Below are 27,995 nucleotides of genomic sequence, written 5' to 3'. Positions count from 1 at the left end.
AAATTGGCAAAATGGAAAAATAAAAGAACAAAAGAGAAATGAAATTGTAAAAAATGTTGTTACCTCAAAAAAAAACTCCAATGCAAAATACAAAAAGTCAATAGAATACTCTATAATTAAAACACTCTTTCCTTTGTAGTCAATGCGCTCCCAAAACATCAAATCAACTATCGTCTTCCAAACACCTAACCATACTCACAAACCTAACATAAAATTCTTAATTTCTCTTCCTAAATCCATAATTTCATCTCTTTCTTCCATCACCACCCATAGCCCTTCCTCATCTCCCTGATCTATCTAATCAGAAGTCGGACTCCTCATGACTACGACGCTCCTCAGCAAGTCGGTCTAACTGATCCTCACGACGAAGCCGCTAACTCGATAAGCCGCCGTCAAATTCTTCTACCTGCGCTCGCTCCGCTGGTAGGGTATGTGTTTGTTCTTCCTTCCCAATATACTTTTGCTTTCTAATTGGGTTGGAATACATGACTCATGAGTGACTCAAATTCAAATTCTTCACTAAGGATGTGTTCTTTTCCAAACGATCATACAATAAACATTGCGGAAGATGAGGATGAAGAAAACAATGCTCGTGCACAAATTTGAAAATTGTTCCTCCTAACAAATCAAAATTTCTCTTCAAAATTTGTTTCATTTTCCAATCTCAGCCTAGTTTTTCTCTCAACGTCACCATTTTCTATTCACTTTCCAAATAATCAAATAGTATGTCGCAGAAACCATCTTCAACATCTTCTCTTTTACATCTTCTATATATCGGCTCTGCTCTTTTTCAACCAAAAGAATTATTTCCCTCATTCTTACTATGATATTGAAAAGACTCATCTTTCCTCATAGTTTTTGTTTTTCAACTTACGCAAGAGCCTTTGGGAATATTTAGGTTTAAATCTTAAATTTGTTTAAAATCTTTAAGAGTGTAATGTATTTTGACATTTTTAATTGAGTAGATAATTCAGATAAATATAAAATTAATATTAGATTATTTTGTCGAATGAAGATATGAACCAGAAAAAAAAAAAAAAAGGATTTAAAAATTTGCCATACGGGATAATTTTGACATTTAGTTTAAAATCAGAAAAGACATCTAAAATGTAGGAAAAATCGGTTATAATATTTAAATTTGGGAAGGGAAAATATAGTGGGAGTGTATCTAAACATATTGTTTAGGGTATTATGGGATTAATCATCACAACTAAATAAATGCTAACAATTAATGACTCTTTATGCATTATTATTAGCTGGACACGTACAAAGCAAAATTGATCAGGCTGAACGAAGAAGGGAAGACGAAGGGCATGACCAAAGGAGAAAAATCACGACAAGAGGAAAAGATACGTCCACCCAACACAAATGATGAAAAATCACCTCGAGTATGCTTTCATTTAATATTTATCTTATCCAATCATGAAACTATTCCGATCCTTGAAACTTTCAATTTTAACATGTCTAATTATGTAGTTTTATGAAGTTTAGTTTTGACGTTTAATTTAGTTAAATTAGATGTTTATGAAATTGGTTCTATTTTTTAATTTTAGACAATTACAAATCTAAATCTTTGTTACGTCCCGCTCCAAAAGTTACTTTGTGACCAAGTGAAGACGTAACCGTCTATACATTCCACGCAAACCTCCCCATGAAATAACATGCAGAACGCCTAGTAAGCAGTATGAACAAACGTCAAACTTAATGCGAAATGAGAACTCAATTGGAATAACAAAGACTTCTTTGATAATTGATTAAAAGTACACTTGACAAATACAAGAGTTCATTCAACCAAAAATATACAAGTCTTAAAACAATAGCTTGACTCTACTTGCCTAATTAAGTCTACATTCATGCAAGACGCGATGACAGTCCAATATTAGGATGATGCGATTTGAGTATAGCACAATAGGCGTTTAAGATGGAAAGTCAACCTCTGGTTGTCCTTCGCTACCTGGGAAAAAAATAAAACCAAACTTTTGTAATATTAGACAAAAACGTCTAATAGGGGGGGGGGGGGTTACACCAACATCTATAATAAGTGAATATTTGTCATAACGCAATGCAAGAATAAATTGTTGAGTTCAAGTAAAATCATCTCAATACTTTAGGCAATTTATACAATCCAAATATATCATTCACAATCATTCATAAATCATATGGAAAATAGTTGTTTTCAATCATTCATAATAAGTTCTTTATCGCCTTACCATGTCTCGTGCATAATGCATAATGTAGGTTGTATCGTAGAATCATTTCCTAGGTTACTAGGTTGCAGCAATGTGGAGTGGCCTCAACACAACAACCATTCACCATCAATTCTATTATGCATAATGCATCTTCCAATGCCAGATCACACGACAAGCAAAAGGGCATCTCGTACTAGGTCACACAAGAAGTGTGGGGCATCCTATTCCATATCACACATCAAGAATAAGACATCCTACACCATAACATTCAACAAGTGTGAGACATCTCATCACATAGGATACCAAAGATCACCTTATAAAGTCTCGCCCTGCACGCGTCCTTGAACTCAATCGCTATGCATAACGAAACACAACTTGAGCAGTTTTGACGCCTCAAGTAATCAAAATGCCAAAATACTCACTTAAATCCTTGAACTTATCTTAAATACACAAAACACACTTCACATACAAGAATTTAAAAATGAACTTAAATGCCTTCAATAACTTCCAAACATTAAATACCCTGGCTGCTCGCCTTGCTTTCTTAACCTAGTCTCAACGCCCGATATCCTGGGGAGGAAAGCTTAACACGTAAGTCAAATACTTAGTGAGTGATAGTTTTGAAAATCTTTTGGGGAATACATTTAACCAACAAATTCATTTTCTTAACATAAACAGTCTTTAATGCCTCATTTCATAAAATTACACAAAATACAAATTAGTCTCTACACATTCCTTTCAGCCAAGAACGTGAATCATTCCTAGTATAGATTACTGTGATGACTGCATCATCATTAGCATCTCCTGAGATTTGACTAATTCATTTCTTATTGCTCAGGCCGCTAACACAATCGCATTGGTTACTCTCTTATTGCCATGTGGTTTGGACATCTCATACCTTGGACTCATTATGTGCACATAACAACTAGCTCATTGATAGGAATAAGACTAATGGTCTACTCTCAATCATAGCACATAATCAATAACATGAACTTTAACTTGGAAACATAACATTAAAGATTTCTTCATAAATCATGCTTTTCATAAACATAAACGTGTACTACATGATGCATGAAACATGAGATTTAGAAAGGAAAGCTTTAGAAATCTAGAATCTCTTTAGAAAAAGTGACTCACAATATTAGGTTCCTCTTTTTCTCAAAACACCTTGCAAACCAAAAGTTTCTCTTTGCTGAATAGCTTCTCGGTATCACACCTTTGGTTTTCTTAACAAAATCTCATAATAACACTCATTTTCTTCCATCTTTATCTCTTATTTATACTAATCTTGAAATAGATTAGTCACTTCTTGAGCTCTTAGTAACTCACCAGCTCTTGCTTCCCTAAATTCTAAGTAATTGATGTCATGACATTAAAGAAAGAATTGAAAGATGGAAGAAAATGAGTGTTATTATGAGAATAGGTCATTTGAGGATCGACACCAAATGAACTTGTCAGTGTTGAATGCCTTTGTCAAGTAATCTGCTAGGTTTTCTTTTATATGAATTTTATGCATATCTATTATTCCTTCCTCTACTTTCTCACGAACGAAGTAGTACTGCACTTGAATATGTTTGGTCTTGGCATGGAAAGCTGGATTTCTTGCGAGATACAAGCCACTCTGATTGCCACAAAACAAAGAGATGTTCTTACGTTCATGCCCGAGCTCTTCCAATAGCATTTTTAACCATACTGCTTCTTTACTAGCTTGTGTAGCAGCAACGTATTCTCCTTCTGTTGTTGACATAGCCACAACTGACTGTAGTTTGGAAAACCAGCTTACAACACCGCTAGCAAGAGTAAACACATATCCGGTGGTAGATTTGTTTTTATCAAGATCACCTGTATAATCGGAGTCAACATATCCTCTGATAGTAAAGTATGTTCCTCCATAACACAATGCAACATCCATGGATTCTTTGATGTGTCTAAGGATCCTTTTAACAATATTCTAATGCTCTCGACGAGGATTCGTCATATACCGACTAACTACTCCCACTGCATGTGCAATGTCTTGTTTGGTACATATCATGGCGAACATTAAACTTCCCACTGTTGATGCATACAGTACTCGAGACATCTTCATCCTCTCTACTTCACTGTTAGGGCTCATATTAGAGGATATCTTAAAATTAACAAGAAGAGGGGTAGAAATTGGTTTACAATCTTGCATGTTGAAGTGTCGCAAAACTTTCTTCAAGTAATTTTTCTGAGATAGCCAAATCTTCCTATTATTTCTGTCTCGGTAAATTTACATCCCCATAATCTTGTTTGTTGGTCCCAAGTCCTTCATTTCAAATTCCCTAGCCAAATGAGCCTTCAATTCTTCAATACGATCTTTGTTAGGGCCTGCTACCAACATGTCGTCTACATACAACAGTAAGACAATGAAGTCCTTTTCTCCAGACCTCTTAAGATATGCACAAGGGTCTTCCCTAAATTCCATCTTACACTTCCTCTTCGTTGAAACTTCTCATGTAGGAATGATTACCTCTGTCCAAAGGTGAGAATTATCTAATACCAAAATCCCATATGTCAATGTCACATCCTTATCCTGAATTCAATTGGATGATAAGGTTAAATCAATTGCCTACTTTCTTACATTATAATGATGTCACTACTTGCCGATTAAGGAAGTTCAAATCACATAACAACTCATCGTAGTCTTTCTCATGATGTAGCTTAGCACGCAAAACCCAAGTTATCTTGCAATCTCTCCAACCACTAACTTTCCTTGCCTATAGAAGTCTCATCACATAGTGTAGAACACGATCAACGCCTCACAATCTTTTTATGAAGCGTTTAAGAAACATGTAGACATTTAAACTTTTGCTTCTTGAATATTATAATATATCTTTCTATAAGTCACTCTCATAAACATACTACTTGATTATAAATGTAAGTGTTACAAAATACTTGTTAAAATATTTTCAGTGTTTGTGCACAGGTATTCTATATAATTTATCTTAAACAATGATGAAATATTTTAATAGTCTTAAATATAGAACCTTTTTTGAAATACTCATTTCCATATGAAAATACACTATATTCAAAGGATTCAAGATTGTCGAGAATGTCAAATGGTTACGATGGAATATGGGTGGTTGTGGATAGATTCACTAAGATGACACACTTAAGCCCTATTGAACAAACCTTCCCACTAGACAGATTGGCCCAGTTGTATTTTGATAAAAATTATAAGATAATATGAAACCCAAGTGTCCATAATCTCAGACTGGTATTCGTGGTTCACTTCCACATTTTTTCCAAAATTCCACCCTCATAAGATGGTTAGTCAAAAAGAACCATTCAAACATTAGAAGACATGGTGAGGTTCTACATCATACAATCCAACGGAAGTTGGGAAGAGCATTTACCTTTGATTGAATTTGCGTATAACAACAGTTACCATTCTAGCATTGAAATGACCCCATTTGAAGCCTTATACGAAAGGTGCTGCAGAACGCCTGTTTGATAGGAGGAAGTCAACAAATGAAAATTGTATGGACCAGAATTAGTCTAGGTGACAATTATGAACATATAGGTAATTAAGGAAAATTTGAAAATTGCTCGCGATCGACAAAAGAGTTATGCAGACAACCATTGCAAGTCACTAGAATTTGATGTGGGAGATAAGGTTTCCTTACAACTATCTCTATGGAAGGGAGTAATCAGATTTGAGAGGAAAGGGAAGCTAAGCCCTCGATATATAGAACTATGAAATTTTGGAGAACGTCGGTTTTGTGGCGTATAAATTGAGACCCACAGAATTGTCTATAATACATCATGTCTTCCATGTCTCCATGTTAAGGAAGTATGTTAGGCCCTTATCGTGTACTGCCAATGCATCGAATACCTTGCGGTAAGGATACTCGAACGAAATTCTGATGGAAGTTTACTTTTAATGAAAGAATTAGGCGATGAAAGGCCTCTATGTGAAGAGAATTACGCGGCAAAACAACTGGAGAAGTTGAGTTGCTGCGCACCTAAAAATAGTGATGTAACCCTAAAGTCAGTAGATTGGTGATTGACACGTACAAAACAAATAGTACACAACTTTCTTTTTCATAAAATTTGAGCTTAATTACACCAAATGTTTTTAAAATTTCTGTCATTATTTTAAAAAAAAAAACCATTCTTCTTGAAAATACTCTTTTATACTCCTCTATTTTCAACTAATTAATTTAGAGATAAAAGTCCATATTTAACTAATAATGGCTACCATTCTATTTTGCATGGTATTTAGGAAAAAACAATAATGATAATTCTGAGAACCAAACTGAAAGAGCTATAAGGAATAATAAACTAATATTTTTACAAACTATAGCAATGCGACAAAATATTTATAATGTATAGAAAAATTTTGAAAATGAAAAAATCTCATAAGCCTATAATGAGAAATACAAAAAAATATCTCAGTCAGCACCCAATTATTCTGCCACATGCACATGTGTACTTCTTCTACTAAACAATCATATCATATGTGACCGTGTAGGAAAATGATACCCTAATCGTATAGTTCCTTTTAATGATGGGAAAAATATTTCGTGTCATTTTTCTTCTAACAATCATGATACACGATCATGTAAGACATGATGAACGATCATGTAGGAAATGATAAGCAATCGTGTTGTTCTCTTTAACAACGGAAAAATGCTTCATATATTTCTTTTTCTGAATGATTTTGATATGCGATCACATGTAGGAAATGATACATGATCGTGAATTTCTTTTTAATGATGGAAAAAATGTTTCGCTTAATTCTTTTTCTAAACGATCATGATACATGATTGTGTAGGAAATGATACATGATCATGTAGGCAATTATGCAAGATCCTGTAGACAATTATACATGATCGTGTAACTCTCTTGAACGATCAGAAAAATGCTTTGTATAAATGATCGTGTAGGAAATGATGATACACGACCGTATAGGAAATGATACACGACCATATAGAAAATGATACATGACCATATAGGCAATTATGCAAGATCGTGTAGGCAATTATTTAAATAGAAAGAGAAAGCGTTGAAGAAATATTTGGAAGAGAAGATGAATAAATCGTAACAATGAAAAAAAAAGTGATGAATGGTCTGCAATATCAAGGAAAAATCTAAAATTTATGAGAATTTTCTATCGGCTTCATGAGCTTTCTGATTTTGTTACACGGATTGTATATATCTTGATGTTTTTGTTATATTTACGAAAATTAATCATAATAAAATGAATTGTGGTTACCAACCTGAGAATCAATTTGCACTTCTACAATTAAAATTGAAGGATTAGTTTTCATTCGGTCTATAGTTATTCTAAAAGAAACAATGTTTCATATTGAAAATGCATTGAAACCCTAAAACTTAAATAAACGTTAGGTCCAGTTTATTATAAATATAACCAATACAATGGAATTTGCAAACATATCAACAGTTAAACCCAACGTTTGAAGTCTAACGATAAAAACTTTTATCTCTAATATGAATATATTCTGTTGAAAATTCGAACTGTGATCGAATAGAGTAAGATTGCAACTAAAGGAGATTGAGAACAATAATAATGAAAAAGAAGAAGGGAGAGGATAGAACACAAGGATTTTACGTGGAAAAACCCTAAACAAGTTAGGGTAAAAACCACGGGAAAGGATAGAAGAATTCACTATATAAAATAGGAGTTACAAAAACTTTCTTCCTTATTGAGGGATACAAAGCTCTTTAAGAAGAAACTCTCTCTATTTTTATATTTCATTCAACTTGTTGGAGATTTTTGGGATGGATTGAAAACGATGGGTTTTTACCTATTTATAGCAAAAGATACTTGACCATCAAGCAAATCCAATGGCTCTAATTTGTCCATGATATATGTGTATGATCTAATGGCTCCAAATATTCTAGAGAGATGTGAAAGATCCAATGGTTATAAATTACTCTTCGAGAAAGTGTAAGATCCAATGGTCCAAAATTTGTCTTCAAGAAACTTCTTGAATCTTAAAGATAATTCAAGATAACTATTCAACAATCTCCCACTTGGAGATTTGATTGATGATAAATCACATCTCGACACCATTCTTTCTTCCTTGCCATCTTCATGTTGCTTATGTTTCAGCTAGGTCATTTGAGGATCGACACCAAATGAACTTGTCAGTGTTGAATGCCTTTGTCAAGTAATCTGCTAGGTTTTCTTTTGTATGAATTTTATGCATATCTATTATTCCTTCCTCTACTTTCTCACGAACGAAGTAGTACTGCACTTGAATATGTTTGGTCTTGGCATGGAAAGCTGGATTTCTTGCGAGATACAAGCCACTCTGATTGCCACAAAACAAAGAGATGTTCTTACGTTCATGCCCGAGCTCTTCCAATAGCATTTTTAACCATACTGCTTCTTTACTAGCTTGTGTAGCAGCAACGTATTCTCCTTCTGTTGTTGACATAGCCACAACTGACTGTAGTTTGGAAAACCAGCTTACAACACCGCTAGCAAGAGTAAACACATATCCGGTGGTAGATTTGTTTTTATCAAGATCACCTGTATAATCGGAGTCAACATATCCTCTGATAGTAAAGTATGTTCCTCCATAACACAATGCAACATCCATGGATTCTTTGATGTGTCTAAGGATCCTTTTAACAATATTCTAATGCTCTCGACGAGGATTCGTCATATACCGACTAACTACTCCCACTGCATGTGCAATGTCTTGTTTGGTACATATCATGGCGAACATTAAACTTCCCACTGTTGATGCATACAGTACTCGAGACATCTTCATCCTCTCTACTTCACTGTTAGGGCTCATATTAGAGGATATCTTAAAATTAACAAGAAGAGGGGTAGAAATTGGTTTACAATCTTGCATGTTGAAGTGTCACAAAACTTTCTTCAAGTAATTTTTCTGAGATAGCCAAATCTTCCTATTATTTCTGTCTCGGTAAATTTACATCCCCATAATCTTGTTTGTTGGTCCCAAGTCCTTCATTTCAAATTCCCTAGCCAAATGAGCCTTCAATTCTTCAATACGATCTTTGTTAGGGCCTGCTACCAACATGTCGTCTACATACAACAGTAAGACAATGAAGTCCTTTTCTCCAGACCTCTTAAGATATGCACAAGGGTCTGCATTTAGCATGTTGTATCCAAGACTCACAATGAAGTAATAAAATCTCTTGTACCAACACCTCGGCGCCTGTTTGAGACCGTATAGAGACTTGTTTAACCTGCAAACCAAGTTCTTTTTTCCTTGGAGCATATATATTTCTTCTTCAAGATCTCCATGGAGAAACGCAGTTTTTACATCTAACTGCTCCAAGTGTAAGTCAAATGTAGCACACATTGCTAAAACTATTCTAACAGTAGTAAGTCGAACTACTGGAGAAAATATCTCATTAAAGTCAATACTTTCTTTCTGAGCATATCCCTTTACCACCAATCTTGCACGGTATTGCTCTACTTGGTCATCATTATTACGCTTTATCTTATAAACCCACTTGTTTCCAATGGGCTTTCTCCCTTGTGGTAGTGTTACGAGTTCCCAAGTCTTGTTCTTATGAAGAGCTTCTATTTCTTCTTGCATTGTTGTCATCCACTAACCAGCATCTGAACTGGTCATTGCCTCTTAGAGTTAATGGCTCTCCATCCTCGATTAGAAGACAATATGCAACATTGCTCTCATAATATACTTAAATTGCCAACCTTGGGGTCTTGTTGTTCGACCAGATCGACGAATTTCTAGTACTTGTTGCTCAACTTGTTCTTGGATCTCGTGCATTGGCTCAACTTCAAAAGAGTCATCTACAGATTCTTTCTCCATATGTACTATTGCAGTCTCTGAGCTTTCATCTACGGTGCTATCATCTGCTACTTGTTTCTTATCTTCCATAAAGATTACATCCCTGCTGATGATAACCTTATGGGCCGTGGGATCCCACAGGCAGTACCCCTTCACCCCATCAGCATATCCCAAGAATAGTCATCTTCTGGATTTTGGATCCAACTTTGTAGTTTCTTGCGTATTGTACATTACATATACTGGACTTCCAAATATATGGAGGTTTGAATAATCAGCTGGCTTGCCAGTCCTTATCTGCATTGGTGTCTTTAACTCAATTGCAGTTGATGGAGAACGATTCACTATATAACAAGCGGTATTAACAGCTTCAGTCCAGAAAGATTTCTTTAAGCCTACAGCTCACAACATTGCTCTTGTTCTTTCTAGCAAAGTTCTGTTCATCCGCTCTGCCACTCCATTTTGTTGAGGAGTGTAAGCAGTAGTGAATTGTCTTTTAATACCTTCCTGATTATAAAATTTCGCAAACTCATTGCTTATATATTCTCCTCCATTATCTGTTCGTAAGCACTTGATCTTTTTACTAGATTGAAGTTCCACTTGCGCTTTGAATACTTTGAAGATGGAACATACATCTGCCTTCCTCTTAATATGATACACCCAACACCTTCTGGAGTAATCATCCATAAAGGACACAAAGTACCTTGCTCCTCCTAGAGATGTACCCGGTGATTGTCATACATCAAAATGAACCAGTTCTAGAATCACTTTACTTCTAGAACTTGATGTATTGAACTTCAATCTATGCTGCTTACTTGTAACACAATGCTCACAAAAGGGTAGAGACACCTTAGTGAGCCCTGGGAGTAGATTTTGCTCTACAAGAACTTTTAATCCTTGTTCAGACATGTGGCCTAATTTGCAATGCCACATCATCGAGAGATTTTCACCTGAACTACTTGAAGCAACAGATGCTTCTCCTTCCTGCAAAGTTTCTCCCTCTAACATGTACAAGTTTGCATCCATCTTTCTTCCTTTTATAAGTACTAGCGCACCTTGGATTACCTTCATAAGTCTTTTCTTAACTACAACTTTTCAATCAAGATCATCAAGTTGACCTAGTGAGAGCAAGTTCTTTTTCAGGCCTTCTACATGTCGCACTTATTGAATCGTGCAAACAGTATTATCATGGAGCTTCAACTTGATAGTTCCAATGCCGACAATCTTCAAGGCATGATCATTACAACTGAACACAGATCCTCCATAGATAGGTTCGTAATTATGGAACCATTCTCGACGAGAGGTCATGTGATAAGTGGCTCCTAAGTCGAAGAACCATCCATCAACCATTCTTTTTTTGCCTTCCATAGTTGTCACTGCTTCACAAGATAAGGCACCACCTTCGTTTATGGTGCTTGCTACATTTCCTTGAGGATTGGAATCTTTCTTGTTTAGATTCTAACAATCCTTCTTCAGATGTCCCTTCTTTCCACAATTGTAGCACTTCATGTTCTTCTTACTTCTTGACTTTGACCTTCCTTGATTTTTACTCCCACTTGAGTTGCATTTTGATGATCTGCCTCTTGTCACTACTAAGGCTTCTGCTTGTTGTGAGCTTACCAACTTATCTTCTTTGTTCTTGCGTCGGTTTTCCTCTTCTAGGGCAGCAGAAGTAACGTCATCAAAGCTTAGATAGTCAGTTAGAATATTATTTGTTAGATTGATGACAAGTTGATCATACGAATCAGGAAGACTTTGAAGTAGAAGTTCTGCACGTTCATTTGGCTCTATTTTATAAGCCAATTATAATGTTAGTTGAGAAAATAAAGTATTCAATATATTCATGTGCTCTGTCATTGATGTGGATTCAGACATCCGAAGAGTGTACAACTTCCTCTTAAGGAAAATTTTGTTGTGAAGTGATTTAGCCTTATACAGTTTAGTGAGATGGTCCCAAATCTCCTTTGCAGTTTTCTTCTCCTCGATGCTTGACAACACATTATCAGCTAATGCTAGATGAATGTTTGCCATAGCATTTCCATCCATCTCGTTCCACTTGCTGACATCTATAATCTCCGCTGGCCTCTTATCGACGACTTCAAGGCAATTATCTTTTCTCAAGACAGCCTTCATCTTCAACTTCCATAACGAGAAATTAGTTTCGTTGAACTTCTCAATCTCAAAATGTACAGCCATTACTTCTATCACGAACTATAAATAATCCTCAATCGTGTTGTTTAATAAAGGTGAAAAATATCTTACTTATTTTCTGATGTGGAGGATCCACCTATTAGTGGCAACCACAGAGCATACGGTAAGTAGATATTAACACCTAAAATTAAACTAGGCTCTGATACCACTTGTTGGAAATTCGAACTGTGATCGAATAGAGTAAGATTGCAACTAAAGGAGATTGAGAACAATAATAATGAAGAGGGAGATGATAGAACACAAGGATTTTACGTGGAAAACCCTTAAACAAGTTAGGGTAAAAACCACGGCCAAAGATAGAAGAATTCACTATATAAAATAGGAGTTACAAAAAAGTTCTTTCTTATCGAGGGATACAAAGCACTTTAAGAAGAAACTCTCTCTATTTTATATTTCATTCAATTTGTTGGAGATTTTTGGGATGGATTGGCAACCATGGGTTTTTATCTATTTATAGCCAAAAGATACTTGGTCATCAAGCAAATCCAATGGCTCTAATTTGTCATTGATATATGTGTATGATCTAATGGCTCAAAATATTGTAAAATATCCAATGGCTATAAATTATTGGAGAAAGTATAAGATCCAATGGTCCAAAATTTGTCTCCAAGAAACTTCTTGAATCTTAAAGATAATTCAAGTTAATTATTCAACATATCAAACCACAAAAGGTATCAGTAATATTTTTTTTATATATTTGTGATTATTTAAAAATGTCATTTAAAATGCCCCAATAATTGCTGATTAGAAGCAATTTAAATCCATCGGTTCAAGTGATTTATTTGAGAAAGTGGATCGATCAAAACGAACCATTTGTGGGAGAGTTATCCAAACAAGTACAAGGCTTTTGTGTGTTTCATTTACGTTATATAAGACAAGAATTATGGAGCTGTTAAGACGAAATACATTTTCCAACCAACAGAAAGTGGTTTCAAATGTTTCAAGTTTTACGTCTTCCACCAGTGTGGACATTCTATTATTTTTTTATTTTTATCTAATAGTCCTCAAAATAATTTTAATACTAAAAATTCAACTGAAATGTATACGTGTCTTGAAATTAGATTTTCAAATTTGCAATATAATTTTAGAAATTAGACATCCAGATGAGATTTTGATATTTCATGTTGAAGTCATTCTAACCCACGTAAGGGCTATAAATGATAGATTGAGAAGTTAGATAAATGAGATTAGATTTCGGTAAAATCTTATCCTAAAAGAGGTTGAGCAAAAAGAGAGGACGACGCAAGACATTTAAAGTTTCCTATCACACAAACGAACATAAAATATGTGAATAATTGATGTAGTAATTGTGGCCATATTGTATTTCATTTACCGTTGGAATTAATTAAAATACAAACTTCTAATACCTGATATGGTCAAAAATTAATAAATAAATACACAATTGTTTGACACTTCTGACATTGTGGATCAATTCTATCTTTTGTAAAAATTAAGTTGTTCTTTTTTTTTTTTTCTTATGATGTTTGATAGAAAAACTTAAAGTAACAAACATATACTATAAAATTTTATACTTTAAAACCAACCACCTATCAAATTTTTTGTCCTTCCTACTTACTTAATAAAAAGTTTATCCTATATTTTAAAGGTCATTTTCTATAATTATAACAACTAAACTTCCTATAATAAACTAAGCTCATTACTTTAATCCAAAAACACTTTAAAATCCAACCAAAACTAATCAAAAGGAAACTTCCATTCACAAGAGACCAAATCAACTAGTTAAAATACAAAAGATTATAAAATTTGTTTCAACAGATGAACTTAAAAAAAAAAAAGTTAGTTCTAGCCCTATTTCAAATAAATATGAAAATACAAAAGTGTTTGTGTTTTAAGTCAAAATAAAACATATAGTAGTTCTAAACATAAAACTCATTGCAATTATCAAAACTCGGAAACAAGTAATAAACGTTAAGAGAAACCATTTGAAAGGTTCCCATATGGCATTCACAAATCCTTCTTGTCCCTCACCGGTCTACCTCTCATATTACCGTTGCTTGAAAAAGTTAAACATGAAAAAGGTGAGTATAAAATTATACCCAATAAGTGACCCCTAATGGTCCCGTTAGGTGTAAAAACTGTTAACTTCCTATTATGATGTACCCCGCACCATAAAAGTCTTGTGATCCCGTAGGATACACGTTAAACAATCTAGTGATCCCATAGAATTCACCTAATAAATCTAGTGATCCCATAGGACTCATCTAATAAATCTAGTGATCCAGTAGGATTCACCTAACCAATCTAGTGATTCTGTAGGATGCACCCAATCAGCTTAGTGATCTCGTAGGATGTACCTGATCAAGATTGTAATTCAATAGGAACACCATATGTGGTAATGCCTTAGGACAACGTGCCTGTAAGGTACATTATTGACAAGGCAAAGATGATACATATGAGATTATGTATCGGTAAGATCGTTCGAATCAAGCACTAATATGTTTAAAAATGAAATGTAACTTGCTAAGGGTAGGATGCTTACCAAGATTTGCCTCGACAAAAAGTATTTTTAAATTTACCCTTACTTTTTACCGTATCTAGGTTGTAAGTAAGGGTGTCGAACCCAAGGGAATTGTTGCAAAGAAAATTTCTTGAAATCATGTTTGAAATAAATGTTGTTATTAGCAAAAGGAAAGCATTAAAGAAAGTAAGAGCACATCAAATCGAACCAAGAATCAAAAGAATTTGAGATGTAAACTCAATTCACAAGAAAAAAGTAGAAATTAAACTTTTATGAGAAAAAACGAGGTGATTGGCAATGATCATCGTCATTCAGTTCTTATCACTAAATTAAAAGAAGTATGAAATGATTTTTAAGGAGATTCTTGATCAAGGTTCTTACAAGATCAACTTGCTTGATTCTTGTAAGAACCTTGATTAAGATTAATTTCAAGAAAAGAGATAACCACTACAAGCATTTATTGTATTCTTGCAATAAGAACTAATGCCTAATTCTTGCTCTTAAAGATAATATCAAAGTATATTTCATACTTTTTAGAAACAAATTACAACCATGATTTAATTGAATTTAATTGTGGACATAAAATTGATGAAATTAAATCAGAAATTATCATGAACAAGGTGATTTTCCTAAGCATTAATCAATTTCAAGATTTCACATATCTGATATGCAAGAAATAAATTGAGTTTTTGTATAGACAAGGATAGTCAAATCAATCTTTCATTAATTTTTTAAAGGAGTATCTTGCATACAAATTGATGCATCAAGAACAAATTCAGAAATTAATTTGTAAAGAACACTTAAAATTGAAAGAAGAAAATGTTCTTGGTACAAGAAAAATTATAGATTTCAACAAAAACAACAAGAAATTCACACTAGAAGAAATTTGGCTTTTAATGTCGATCGGCAACCGACATTTTTGCTAGTGTTATTAAAGGCCTTTAATGTCAATAGGGCTTTAATGTCGGTTTAAAAACGACATTAAAGGCCTCTTTAATGTCGGTTTAAAATCGACATTAAAGGCCTTTAATGTCAGTTTTCAATCGGCATATTTGATAGTGTTATTGAAGCCCTTTAATGTCGATTGGGTTTTGATGTCCGTTTAAGACCGACATTAAAGAGGCCAACAATGTTGGTTTATAACCGACATTATAGATCCCCAATAATGTCAATTTAAAACCGATATTAAAGCCTAGTTTTTTGGTCCATTTTTACAAATTTATTTTATTTATTTATTCCATTATTATTCATTTTTTATAAACCGACATTGGGTTCGTGTAGATAAATATTTTTTTCTCACCCCAACGAATCAATAAAATTAATATTATTTTAGAAATTATAATACTTGTCCTTAACATTTGTATACATAAAATGAAATCTTAATATTGTGTTTATATATAGATTCTACAATAGTACATGAAAAAAGATCCTAATACAAGACTTAAATAATTAGAAATCCTAAATGCCTCCTCAGTTTTCAACCTTCAACGGTCTTCTGGCCATCTACACAATTGCTTAGCTTTTAACCCGATATGACTTCAATCATTCTACAACAATATCCAAATAAACCATTTAATCTTTAGAATTCTAACAAAGCAACTTTAAAAAAACAGTGGCATCTTTATACCCTTGAATCGCAATTAATGCACATCAGGAACCTTAATAAGCAATTCCCTACTGGCTTGTTCATCAAATTTTGACCTGTAAAAGAAAAAGAGCGTGAAAGTTTAATTGAGTCATGCTTAAACTTCAATTATTTTTTGTTTGTTAATTATCACACTTGTCATTATAAAACTAATAACTAGAAAGGTCCATTCCTCTCAATGATATCCTAAAAACTACTTTTAAGTCATTCTCGATCTTATTAATATAATAATATATTTTAGTGTTTATATAAAAGTTTACCTACATTTTCCTTTGCACACCTCACAATAAAAGTTCGGCCTCATACTTAAGCCTTGAATAACTTTGGTGCTTTCAAACAACTCACATTTTCAAATCTATGTACATAGGGAATAAAGTTTCATCAACCCATTCAAAAACTTCCATAAGTTCCCAATTCCAAGATTTTTGGAGTGGAATTTCCATAGCAGCTCCAGAGATGTTAACATTTCCGTAGATTGACTCTTACTTTTACAAATAGACTTGTAACGACCCAACTTTTCCGGACTAAGCTGAGGTCACTACCAAATACCAAAACTCGACCATTCAACATAAAATTTAAAACGGACCAGATACGATTCATTAAAACATTAGAAACCTTACAAAAGACAGTTTCGGGCCCTATTTTAAATAATTCAAAAAGTCACAAAATAAAATGTCAAGTCACCAGTCCAAAATCACAGTCAAAATATTCTGACAAAATACATAGCGGAAGCGAAAAGAAAACCAGACGCGTCCATATGGCCTTCACGCATCCTTCCTGCCTCTCGTCGGTCTGCCCCTCGCTGTACCCCTACCTGAAAAGTTAAAGAAGAGAAAGGGTGAGTATAAACATACCCAGTAAGGGACCCACTACTGGGCCCGTTAGGGAACAACAGCTAACTTCCTATTCGGGGGTACCCTACATAACAGTCTAGTGGTTCCGTGGAACGCACATATCAGTCTAGTGCTCCCGAAGGATGCACATATCAGTCTAGTGCTCCCGAAGGATGCACATATCAGTCTAGTGCTCCCGAAGGATGCACATATCAGTCTAGTGCTCCCGAAGGATGCACATCTCAGTCTAGTGCTCCCGAAGGATGCACATATCAGTCTAGTGCGCCCGAAGGACGCACATATCCGTAAGGCACACTACCCCATAGATGAAGCTAACCGTTACCCCTCAGTCCAAACTAAACTGTCTACATCAGTCACATCCCAACGGCATTCATATCACAGTCCCGCCATAGGCTTGTCAGTCAGATAGTATAGGTTTAGACATCTACACTCTCAGTTGCTATATGTATTACCAACTCGCACACCATTAGGGAAAACCCTAGATCCAATCGACTAACCAACCAAAGACCGGACTCACTGTCCTTCCTCGTCCAAACTCCATGAACCACATCCAGACCAGTGTTTTACTACATACTGAACCGTAACTTTAGGGTCCATCAACATAAAATCTCGATCCACAAATAACAGTCACAGTATATTTACATCAGACAAAATATAATATCAGTACTTAACAGTCAACACGCATACAGATATTCAGTACAGACACTAACGTGTAATCCCCTGTGGATTACTACGGTTTTAGCCTGGACTCAGGGTCCAGTAGTAGGAAAAGCCCTTACCTGATACTCGGTTATGCCCCTCGATCGAAAACTACGCTCGACAGATCCACCTAACGAAACACGAAAGTTTTAGTTGATGACCTTAGTAGCAGTTGTTTTAAAAGGTCATCCGTTGACTTACCCAAGGAAAGGAAGCTATCTCCAACCAGGCCTGCCGCGGAACCCGAGAACTTAAGCGTCAACTCTGTACCACCTTCAAGGGAGAAAAGTAGGGCCATATCATAATCCAACATTCAAACTCGAATCGGACGAGGTAACATTAGGGAATTCATCAAAACAATCCTTACCGAAGACTCACCGTGAACCGAAGTGGAGGAAAGAAGGCTTAGGTGGCTCGGCTCGGCTCGGCTCGGCTCGGCTTGGTTCGGCTCGCGGCTCGGCTCACTCGGCTCGCGGCTCGGCTTGGTTCGGCTCGCGGCTCGGCTCACTCGGCTCGCGGCTCGGCTTGGTCCGGCTCGCGGCTCGGCTCACTCGGCTCGCGGCTCGGCTTGGTCCGGCTGGCGGCTCGGCCCACTCGGCTCGCGGCTCGGCTCAGCTCGCTCGGCTCCAGCACGCGGCTTGCTTGAATCGGATCCGTGGCTCGGGTCTGGTTTCACGACCACCTTGGCTGCGCGCGACGATGGACAACTTCAACACGGCGATGGCGGCGACGGCGCTCCCCTCTGTGTTCTGCCGGCGTCGGAAACAAGAGATGAGAACGGAGAGGCTGCCGGCGGTTGGAAGCGAGTCGGGATTGGATGGAGGCCGCGGCGGAATCCGCTTCGACGTTCGTGGACGGAGGCGGAGATGAAGACGGAAGAGAAAAACGGAGACGGAGAGGAAGAGATGGTGGCGCTGCGGTCGGAAGGAGAAGAGATGAAGAAGAAGGAGAAACGGATGGCTCGGACGGCTGCGGCGCGGTGGAGAAGAAAAGGAAAATGGAGGGGGGGGGGGGTCCTCGCGCCTTTAGGGTTCCCTTTTTTTTTAAAATTAAAAAAAATTATTATTTTATTACATATATATATATATATATATATATATATATATATATATATAAAACCAAAACAAATAATTAATGTTAAAATATAAATCTTAAATAATTAAAATAAATAATAATATATAAAAAAAAATAATAACAATAATAATTATAATAATAAATAAAACATTAATACTAATTATTTATAATAATATTACATAATAATACTAATATTTATTTTAAGTAAATAGTAAAAGGAAAAAGATAAAAAATATTAACATTAAAATTGAAATAACAAGAATACCAAATACTAATAATATAATTAATATTATATTATTAAAATTCACTTAAAATGCGAAGATTTTTACCTCGAGCTTCGGGCGTTACAAGACTTTACCAAATGAATGAAAGAAAATTTAACTTTCTAAACAAACAAATGGGCGAATGGCTAGTAGAAAAAAATTCATATAGTAAATGAGAAATGAATATTGAAAATATGAAATCATAGTATCACCATCTTCTGTATCTAATTGACAGATTATTAAATTACATGTATCTCATTAGCTATTAATACCAAACACTTAATTTTCCAATGAATAAACGTTAAATCCTTACCAAGCTAAACTCAAAAACCTTGATACAATGTGAGACACCGGCCGTAGCAAAAAACTTTACGTTGAGACAAGAATATCATGATTATCATTTCTGAAATTTTACAACTGAGGACAAATCCAAAAAATAATGGACATTCACTTATCTCAAACTCTCAGTGAATGACAAAATGGTGATTGAAGAAGGCTCAAAGTACAGCTTGAAGAAACTTTGCATTGCATCCTATGTAAAATTTCTCTCTAAAGTAATCTTGCAAGTTAAAGATGAAGAAACATCAATGAAATAAATAAACCTTTATTTAATTTCCTTTCTCACGTAACAGAATAATTACTTTGAACAGGTCTAACAAAATTAGGATCTTGAGGCAAATTGTAAGAATTCTTCACCTTCCCACACATATCATAGTATCTATAAAACAAAGATAAAAAAAAAGTAAATAAATAAATAAAAGAAGCCAACAAACAAAATATAATGAAGCAAAGTAAGCATCTTCATGTCATAAAACAATGTGAGAGAATATTCAGGTCCTTTACTAGTTGCCTGTGAGTAAATTCAACAAGATGGCATTACAGACCTTGTCAGATACTTTCTTGCTTGCAACAGGTATGATCGTTGGATAAAGACTTTCTTTAACAGTCAATCTTTGGCTGCAAAATTTCAAGAAAAATACAAATTTCACTAGAAGAAATCTGGCCATTAATGTCACTTGGCGACCGACATCTTTGCAAGCGTTATTCTTTAATGTCGGTTGGGCTATAACCGACATTAAAGAACACTTTATACCAACATTAAAGGCCTTTAATGTCAGTGAAGAACCGACATTAAAGATATCTTTAATGTCATTTTTACACCGACATTAAAGATGTCTTTAATTTTATTTTAAATCAACATTAAAGATGTCTTTAATGTCATTTTTAAACCGACATTTTTTTAACTTAATTCAAGCCAAATAATGTCGGTTTTGCTGTCATAAAAATTAGTTTAAATCCGACATTAAATGTATCTTTAATGTCGGATTTAAACTAGTTTTTATGATGGCAAAACCGACATTATTTGGCATGAATTACGTCCGGAAATGTTCTTCATCGTATATTGTAAAAAATAAAAAAAACAATTGCTTGCACGCTGACTATAGAAATGCCTACTACTCAATGGCCAATCTTATAACTATTTCACTTGCAATGCACACAAGAATACCTGAAATTCCAGCATACACTTCCATATAGAACTACAACAAATACACATCATCCAACGCCTAAATATAATCACATATCAATAAACACAACCATATTTAACACCAAAAGACCAACTACTCAAAATCTTCCAATGTATCTATCTAAAAATAATCACATATCAAACAATGCATGTTGTCCTCCATGGCAACCAATAATAAACACATACAATGCACAAGATTAAACAACTAAAATTTCAGTATACACTTTTCCACACTTCCATATAAAACGTACTACAACAAATATGCATCATCCAACACCTACATATAATCACATATCAATAAACACAACTATATTCAACATCATAAGACCAACTACTCCAAATCTTCCAATACGTCCTCCTACATATAATCACATATCAATAACACACAACTATGTTCAACACCATAAGTCCAACTAATCTAAATCTTCCAATATATCCACATACGTACATACATACATACATACATACATACACACACACACACACACACACACACACACATATATATATAATCACACATATCAAACATCGCATGCTGCCCTTCATGGCAAACTAATAATAAACACCTACAATGTACAAGATCCAACACCTAAAATACCAGCACACTTTTCCACACTTCCATATAGTACTACAGCAAATATGATCATCCAACACCTAAAATATCAGCACACCTTTCCACACTTCTATATAGTACTACCATAAATACAATCATCCAACTCCTATATATAATCACATATTTGAATAAACACACCAACAACTGTAAGTGAAAACTTAAAATATAAAGATAATATATAAGATCGTGATTAATAACCAATGTATATGTACAACAGAAAGTTGCTTCACTAACTAAAGTATACATACAAACTATATAATAAACAACAATTAGTACGGGACCGCTTGCCCTTTCAAAAATTATAGGACTGCCCGTCCCTACAAAAACTTAATTAAAAACTTCAAGCGAAAAAACCCAAAGCTCGAAGTATTTACAAAAATCAACTACTAACTTAACTCGAACAAAAGAGGGCATTTAAAAGCTTACACAAATCTGCTAACAAAAGTTGCCCATTTGGTTCGAATCTCGTCAATCTCCTCTTGCCTATATGCACTTTTGGTATTGAACTACACACAAAGAGAAACATATGGAAAGTATGAGTTTAGATCATAAATTATAATATGTAAAAAGTGAAAGTAGAAACTTACAAGGCTAGTAATAGAAGTACTAGAATTATGCACTTTCTCATGTATGTACTTTTGCACGTAGTACCCACACCCTACAGAATCCAATTGACGAGGGCATTGTATGTATATAAATCGAATACAAATTAATCTTATGTTTCATCGGAAATAATTACGTGTAAATACAAATTACGTTTACAGGTCTCCATTTTGGAGTTGACCGATAGCGTTGTAGATCTTGTTTCGCTTGCCATGTCTTCAACCCTCTAAATATTTTGAAACATTAGAAGACAATAAAGTGAAATAAGAAGTAATAAATTGAATACACTTACACATTTATGAATCCATGAATGTCTTCATTGACTTTACTCATAAGAGAGTCCAAGACATAAACGCAATTTTTACGAAGATCGATGACATGCAACTTCCAAATGAAAACTACAGTAAGCAACATCTTCAATGCGAGTACACATTTAAGCTCAATGGAAAAAATTAATGTGTTCCTCTTCTTTATTTACCCGGTATTATATGGAATTAGCACTTTTTGTTCCAAGTTAGATACTTCTAGCTAGTTGGCTAAATTTCTGGATCGAAGATCAAGATCCTTGATTTGTGACGATATTTTTTATTGGTCAATGATAAAAAATTTCCTTGCACAGTCACATTCATCCCAAAGATATCTAAGTAAAAGCAACCATAGTTAAAATATCAGCAAACTAACTACAACGGTGGTATTGGAGATAAAGATGAGTAAAAGTTATCTTATTCTTACGTAAGATATGCTAGTATACACATATAGTCGATTTCAACCTTGCCGCAGCAATGCAACAAATCTTCACGACTAAATAAACAAGTTTGTCACTTCCAGCTCATTCATTGGGATGCAAATCATTTCTACATCCTTCATGTTGTTCACGACATGTCTATTTAAAAGCTTAATAGTTTTGTTAACGTCAGTATAATTTGAATAGTACACGACATCCTTCCTGGTTGAATGCTTCTACCACAACTATGGTTCTAAATTCAAAATACACACAAATAAAATCAAGACTTAAATAGTAAAAAAAGATACACACTTGTTTGTCATTGATCGTAGAAACAAGCCGACGAGGTCATTCTATAATGTTACCCAATGCTTGATTTAAGGTCTCTATTTTTCCCTTCACTGGATTGGGTATAGTCAAATTTTTCTCGTAACCACGTGTACTAAAACTTTAACATTGGGACAACCATGGCTACTGCAACGATATTATTAATGGATCCTATAGACAACTGGAAGGGTGTTACCTTTACAAATATTAAAAGCATCGTTAAGAACAATTGATCCTATATCGTTAAAAAATTAAAACTGACAACAAATTCAATTACCTCCACTCTTTTATTGCTAGGTATGTTGACCAGATCCTCATCGGCCTCAAGATTTATGTTAATACTTCCAAGGAGGATCTCGAGTGATCACTTCTCTTCTTGTCACTTTTGCATCTCGAGTCATCCTCATCTTTATGACATATTTCAACTTGAGGAGTTATCATTTTCTCCTTCCCTTTTACTGTGTTGAAATATTGTGATTGAGAGACGAAACCACCCACGCCTCTTGCACGTCCATTGTGCTCCTTGGAACCCAATGCGTCAGTCAAGATGTCCTCATTTTTATGTGTTGCAACTAATTCATCCTATAAAACAATACAAGTATTTTCATCATTAGTTAGGTTAATAAAAGATTATGTATTGTAATCATAAGTATACTTACAATCTGAGAGGCAAAATCTCAAGTAGCATCATCAAAATAATCATTATTTCTTCCTTTCTGTGCTTCTTTCCAAAGAGTTGAACGTTAGGAAACATCATTCGTTATTCTCTACAACCAAAGATACATATCTAACTAACAACAACATATTAAGATAAATTCTTTAATTTAACTACAAATACTCACTAGTTCATCGGCAACATTAGCATATCCCTTACGAGACATGTGGTGATTGTATACGCATTTCGACCTTCTTTCCCTTTGAATACAACTATAATCCTGTACAACGCATTAGTTTGTAGGTAGATACCAAAATAATATTAAAGTGAACATGTAATCAAAATTATTTACCTCCCACTCTTCACTTAGTCTAGCATCCAGAAACGATTCTCAATCTTCTTGATTTATATGAGAATAGATTTTAGGAGGAAATTGCAAGAGTGATGGTTGATACTTCTGAGTTTAAAACTTTCTTAATGCAAACATAAGTATAGAATGTTTAGCATTGGGTTGTAAATCGAACGACATCTACACAATAAAAAAAAAGCGTAGTTGGACCTAGAGAGTAAAGCAAAATACATTATATGAAAAACATAATAATAGAATTCATATCGATATACAATCATAGATTTTATCTTTCAGCTCATTCAAAACTTCTTACCAAGAGTTGCATGTGATAGGAATCTGCTGTCGAATGCACACAATAATGTAACTTTGCATTTTCTTAGACGTGGCTCCAACAGGTTGCCCGTGCTCATTAAAATGAATGGACAACTTTTGTCCAAAATTTCTTAATGATACCAACTCAGACATAGTAGTTCGCTTATGTGGAACAAATGATTTCTTTCTTACTTCTGGAAGCATTTCTCTTTCATTCTCACTGATATCCTCCATCTATGAATCTACAAAAAACGGGCATACATTAGTAAGCAAAGTCAATATGCCATAAGCATAATAATTATGTTACGAACTTAAACATAAATACATTATAAAGCAAAGTAATGACATACCATAATATAGCAATTATATTACGAACTCTAAACATAAATACTATAAAGCAAAGTAATGACATACCATAAGCATATCAATTATATTACGAACTCTAAACACAAATACATTTTAAAGCAAAGTAATGACATACCCTTCTCTACCAATCTACCCTCACAATCACGTCTAATATAAGTTGAAGTTGTATCATCAGTCTCGTTAGGTGTATCAACATTGGACATCCTTTGAATGGTTCCATAATCACACTCTTGAAGCATATCTTCCATTTCATCTTCAAAGAAATCTTCTTCAATAATTCTTTGTGGAGATGTTAAAACCATTGACCATTCAGGATTTGAAGAATCTTCAACATAGAATACTTGTTTTGCTTGGGTGGCTAAAATAAATGAGTTTGATTTATGCCCAATACATTTGAGATCCACGATGGTAAAACAAAGCTTGTCCACTTTGACTCCACTTCTATTGTCAACCCAAACACACTTAAATAAAATAAAAGATAATTGACGGTAATCAATCTTCCATATCTCTTGTATTACACCATAGAATGTCATATCTGACATGATAGGGCTTTTGTCCTTAGAACTAGACACTTGCATCGTAGTAGTGGTTATACTAACTCCACTATTTTGAACTCTCCTAATATCAGCACACCTTTTTGTGTGATAGTAATAACCATTAATCATGTAACCAGAATAAGTAGCCACATATAGAGAATGTCCGTGAGCTATCCATCTTAAAGAAGGCGTGATGGAATTTTTAGGTACTTCGAGAGCAAGTGCAACCTACACAATATATTGGATTTAGTTAGATCCAAAACAAACATGAAAGAGTATGATTCTAGTGATTACCCATGTGGACAGCCACCGACTGAATGAGCGATTATGCTCTTCTTGAATCCACTTTTTACTTCGAGCTTTACCAAAGTTAAGCTTACGCAAACTCTCCATATGTTGTCTGTCATACATGACAAGTTATTATGTAATTACATAACCAGCTTGTAACGCTCCGAAATTTTTAAGGTAAAATTTTTCTCGTTTTATTTAAAGTGCAAATTGATATAATAATGATATAATATTGATTTTATTATTATTATTAATATTTATTTTAATTGTTATAATATTAATATTATAAATATTATTATAAATTAATATTATAGAAATAGTGATATTTCTAAAACAATAAAATAAATTATTATTGATTTAATATTAATATTATAAATATATTATTATTATTACTTTATTATTATTATTATTATTTATATTTTTATATATATATTATTATTTAATTTAAATTATTAATATTATATATTTATTAAGATTTGTATATATATATATATATATAATAAATTTTTTTAAAAAAAAAAAAAAATCAAAACCCTAAAACCGCGCGCACGCCCCCTTCCCCTCCGTTTTCGCGTTCTCCCTTGCGCCGCCGCCCGACGCCCGAGCCCCCCTTTTCGCCTTCTTCTTCGTTCGTCTGCCGCGCGCCGCCATCCATTCCTTCTTCTTCCTCCGTTCTTCGCCAGGCAGTCCGTCTGCCTTCACGAAGCCGACGCCGCCACCATCTCCTTTCCTCTCCCTCCGTTTTCGTTTTCTCTCCACCGCGCGCCGCCATCCATAACTCCCTCTCTTTCTTCGTTTCTAGCACCGCCGGCTTACTCTCCGTCATCAGCTCGTGTCCCCAACGCCGACAGAGCACGGAGGAAGCGCCGTCGTTCGCCGGAAAGAAAAGAAGCCGCGGAATCGTGCTGCCCGTTTCGCCCGACCCGACCCGGTTCCAACTGACCCGAGCCCGTTTCCGATCCGAGCCACACAATCCGGGTGAGCCGAGCTGAGTAAGCCGAGCCGAGCGAGCCGCGAGCCGAGCCCCAAGCCGAGCGAGCCGCGAGCCGAGTAAGCCGAGCCGAGCCGAGTCCAAGCCGAGCCGAGCCGAGACCAAGCCGAGCCGAGCCACAAGCCGAGCCGAGACAAAGCCGAGCCGAGCCGAGGTGGAGCCGAGCCGAGCCGAAACCAAGCCGAGCCGAGCCGAGTCGAGCTCCTTGTTTCGCCAAGCCACCTAAGCCTTCCTCCGCTCCGGGTCACGGTGAGTCTTCGGTAAGGATTGTTTTCGATGAATTCTCTAATGTTGCTACATCCGATTAGAGTTTGAATATTGGAATAAGATATGGCCCTACTTTTCTCCCTTGAAGGTAGTACAGAGTTGACGCTTAAGTTCTCGGGTTCCGCGGCAGGCCTGGTTAGAGATAGATTCCTTTCCTTGGGTAAGTCAACGGCTATCGCTTCTGACCTTTTTAAAACGGCTTCTACTAAAGTCAGCTACTAAAACTTTCGTGTTTCGTTTAGGTGGATCTGTTGAGCGTGGTTTCGATCTAGGGGCATAACCGAGTTTCAGGTAAGGGTTTTCCTACTACTGGACCCCGAGTCCAGGCTAAAGCCGTAGTAATCCACAGGGGATTACACGTTAGTGACTGTACTGAATATCTGTATGCGTGTTGACTGTTAAGTACTGATATTATATTTTTGTCTGATGAAAATATACTGTGACTGCTATTTGTGGATTGAAATTATATGTTGATGGACCTTAAAGTTACGGTTTAGTATGTACTAAACACTGGTCTGGATGTGGTTCATGGAGTTCGGACGGGGAAGGACAGTGAGTCCGGTTTTGGTTGGTTAGTCGATTGGACCTAGGGTTTCCCTATTGGTGTGCGAATCGGTAATGCACAAAGCAACTGTGGGCGTAGACGTTTAATCCTATACTATCTGACTGACAAAGCCTATGGCGGGACTGTAATATGAATGTCGTTGAGATGTGACTGATGTAGACAGTTTAATTTGGACTGAGGGGTAACGGTTAGCTTCATCTATGGGGTAGTGTGCCTTACGGATATGTGCGTCCTTCGGGAGCACTAGACTGATATGTGCATCCTTCGGGAGCACTAGACTGATATGTGCATCCTTCGGGAGCACTAGACTGATATGTGCATCCTTCGGGAGCACTAGACTGATATGTGCATCCTTCGGGAGCACTAGACTGATATGTGCATCCTTCGGGAGCACTAGACTGATATGTGCATCCTTCGGGAGCACTAGACTGATATGTGCGTTCTACGGAACCACTAGACTGTTATGTAGGGTACCCCCGAATAGGAAGTTAACTGTTGTTCCCTAATGGGCCCAGTAGTGGGTCCCTTACTGGGTATGTTTATACTCACCCTTTCTTTTCTTCAACTTTTCAGGTAGGGGCACAGCGAGGGGCAGACCGACGAGAGGCAGGAAGGATGCGTGAAGGCCATATGGACGCGTCTGACTTTCTTTCGCTTCCGCTATGTATTTTGTCAGAAT

The 27,995-nt window shown here is 35.5% G+C and overlaps 1 long non-coding RNA gene across 2 annotated transcripts; it reads left to right on the top strand.

Annotated features, from left to right (window-relative positions):
- Positions 1 to 47: 47 nt before the first annotated feature.
- LOC107991066 (uncharacterized) lies at positions 48 to 27,995 on the top strand. Of its 2 annotated transcripts, XR_007823999.1 has the most exons (3): positions 131 to 428; positions 1,257 to 1,388; positions 27,890 to 27,995. It is a non-coding gene; the product is annotated as an uncharacterized LOC107991066 (long non-coding RNA). The 2 variants fall into 2 exon arrangements; XR_001762937.2 differs by lacking the exon at positions 27,890 to 27,995 and having other exon boundaries at positions 48 to 428; positions 1,257 to 1,530.

The sequence above is a fragment of the Cucumis melo genome, chromosome 10, assembly GCF_025177605.1.
Source record: "Cucumis melo cultivar AY chromosome 10, USDA_Cmelo_AY_1.0, whole genome shotgun sequence".
Classification (NCBI taxonomy): Eukaryota; Viridiplantae; Streptophyta; class Magnoliopsida; order Cucurbitales; family Cucurbitaceae; genus Cucumis; species Cucumis melo.
This window is presented reverse-complemented; position numbering and strand designations above follow the sequence as displayed.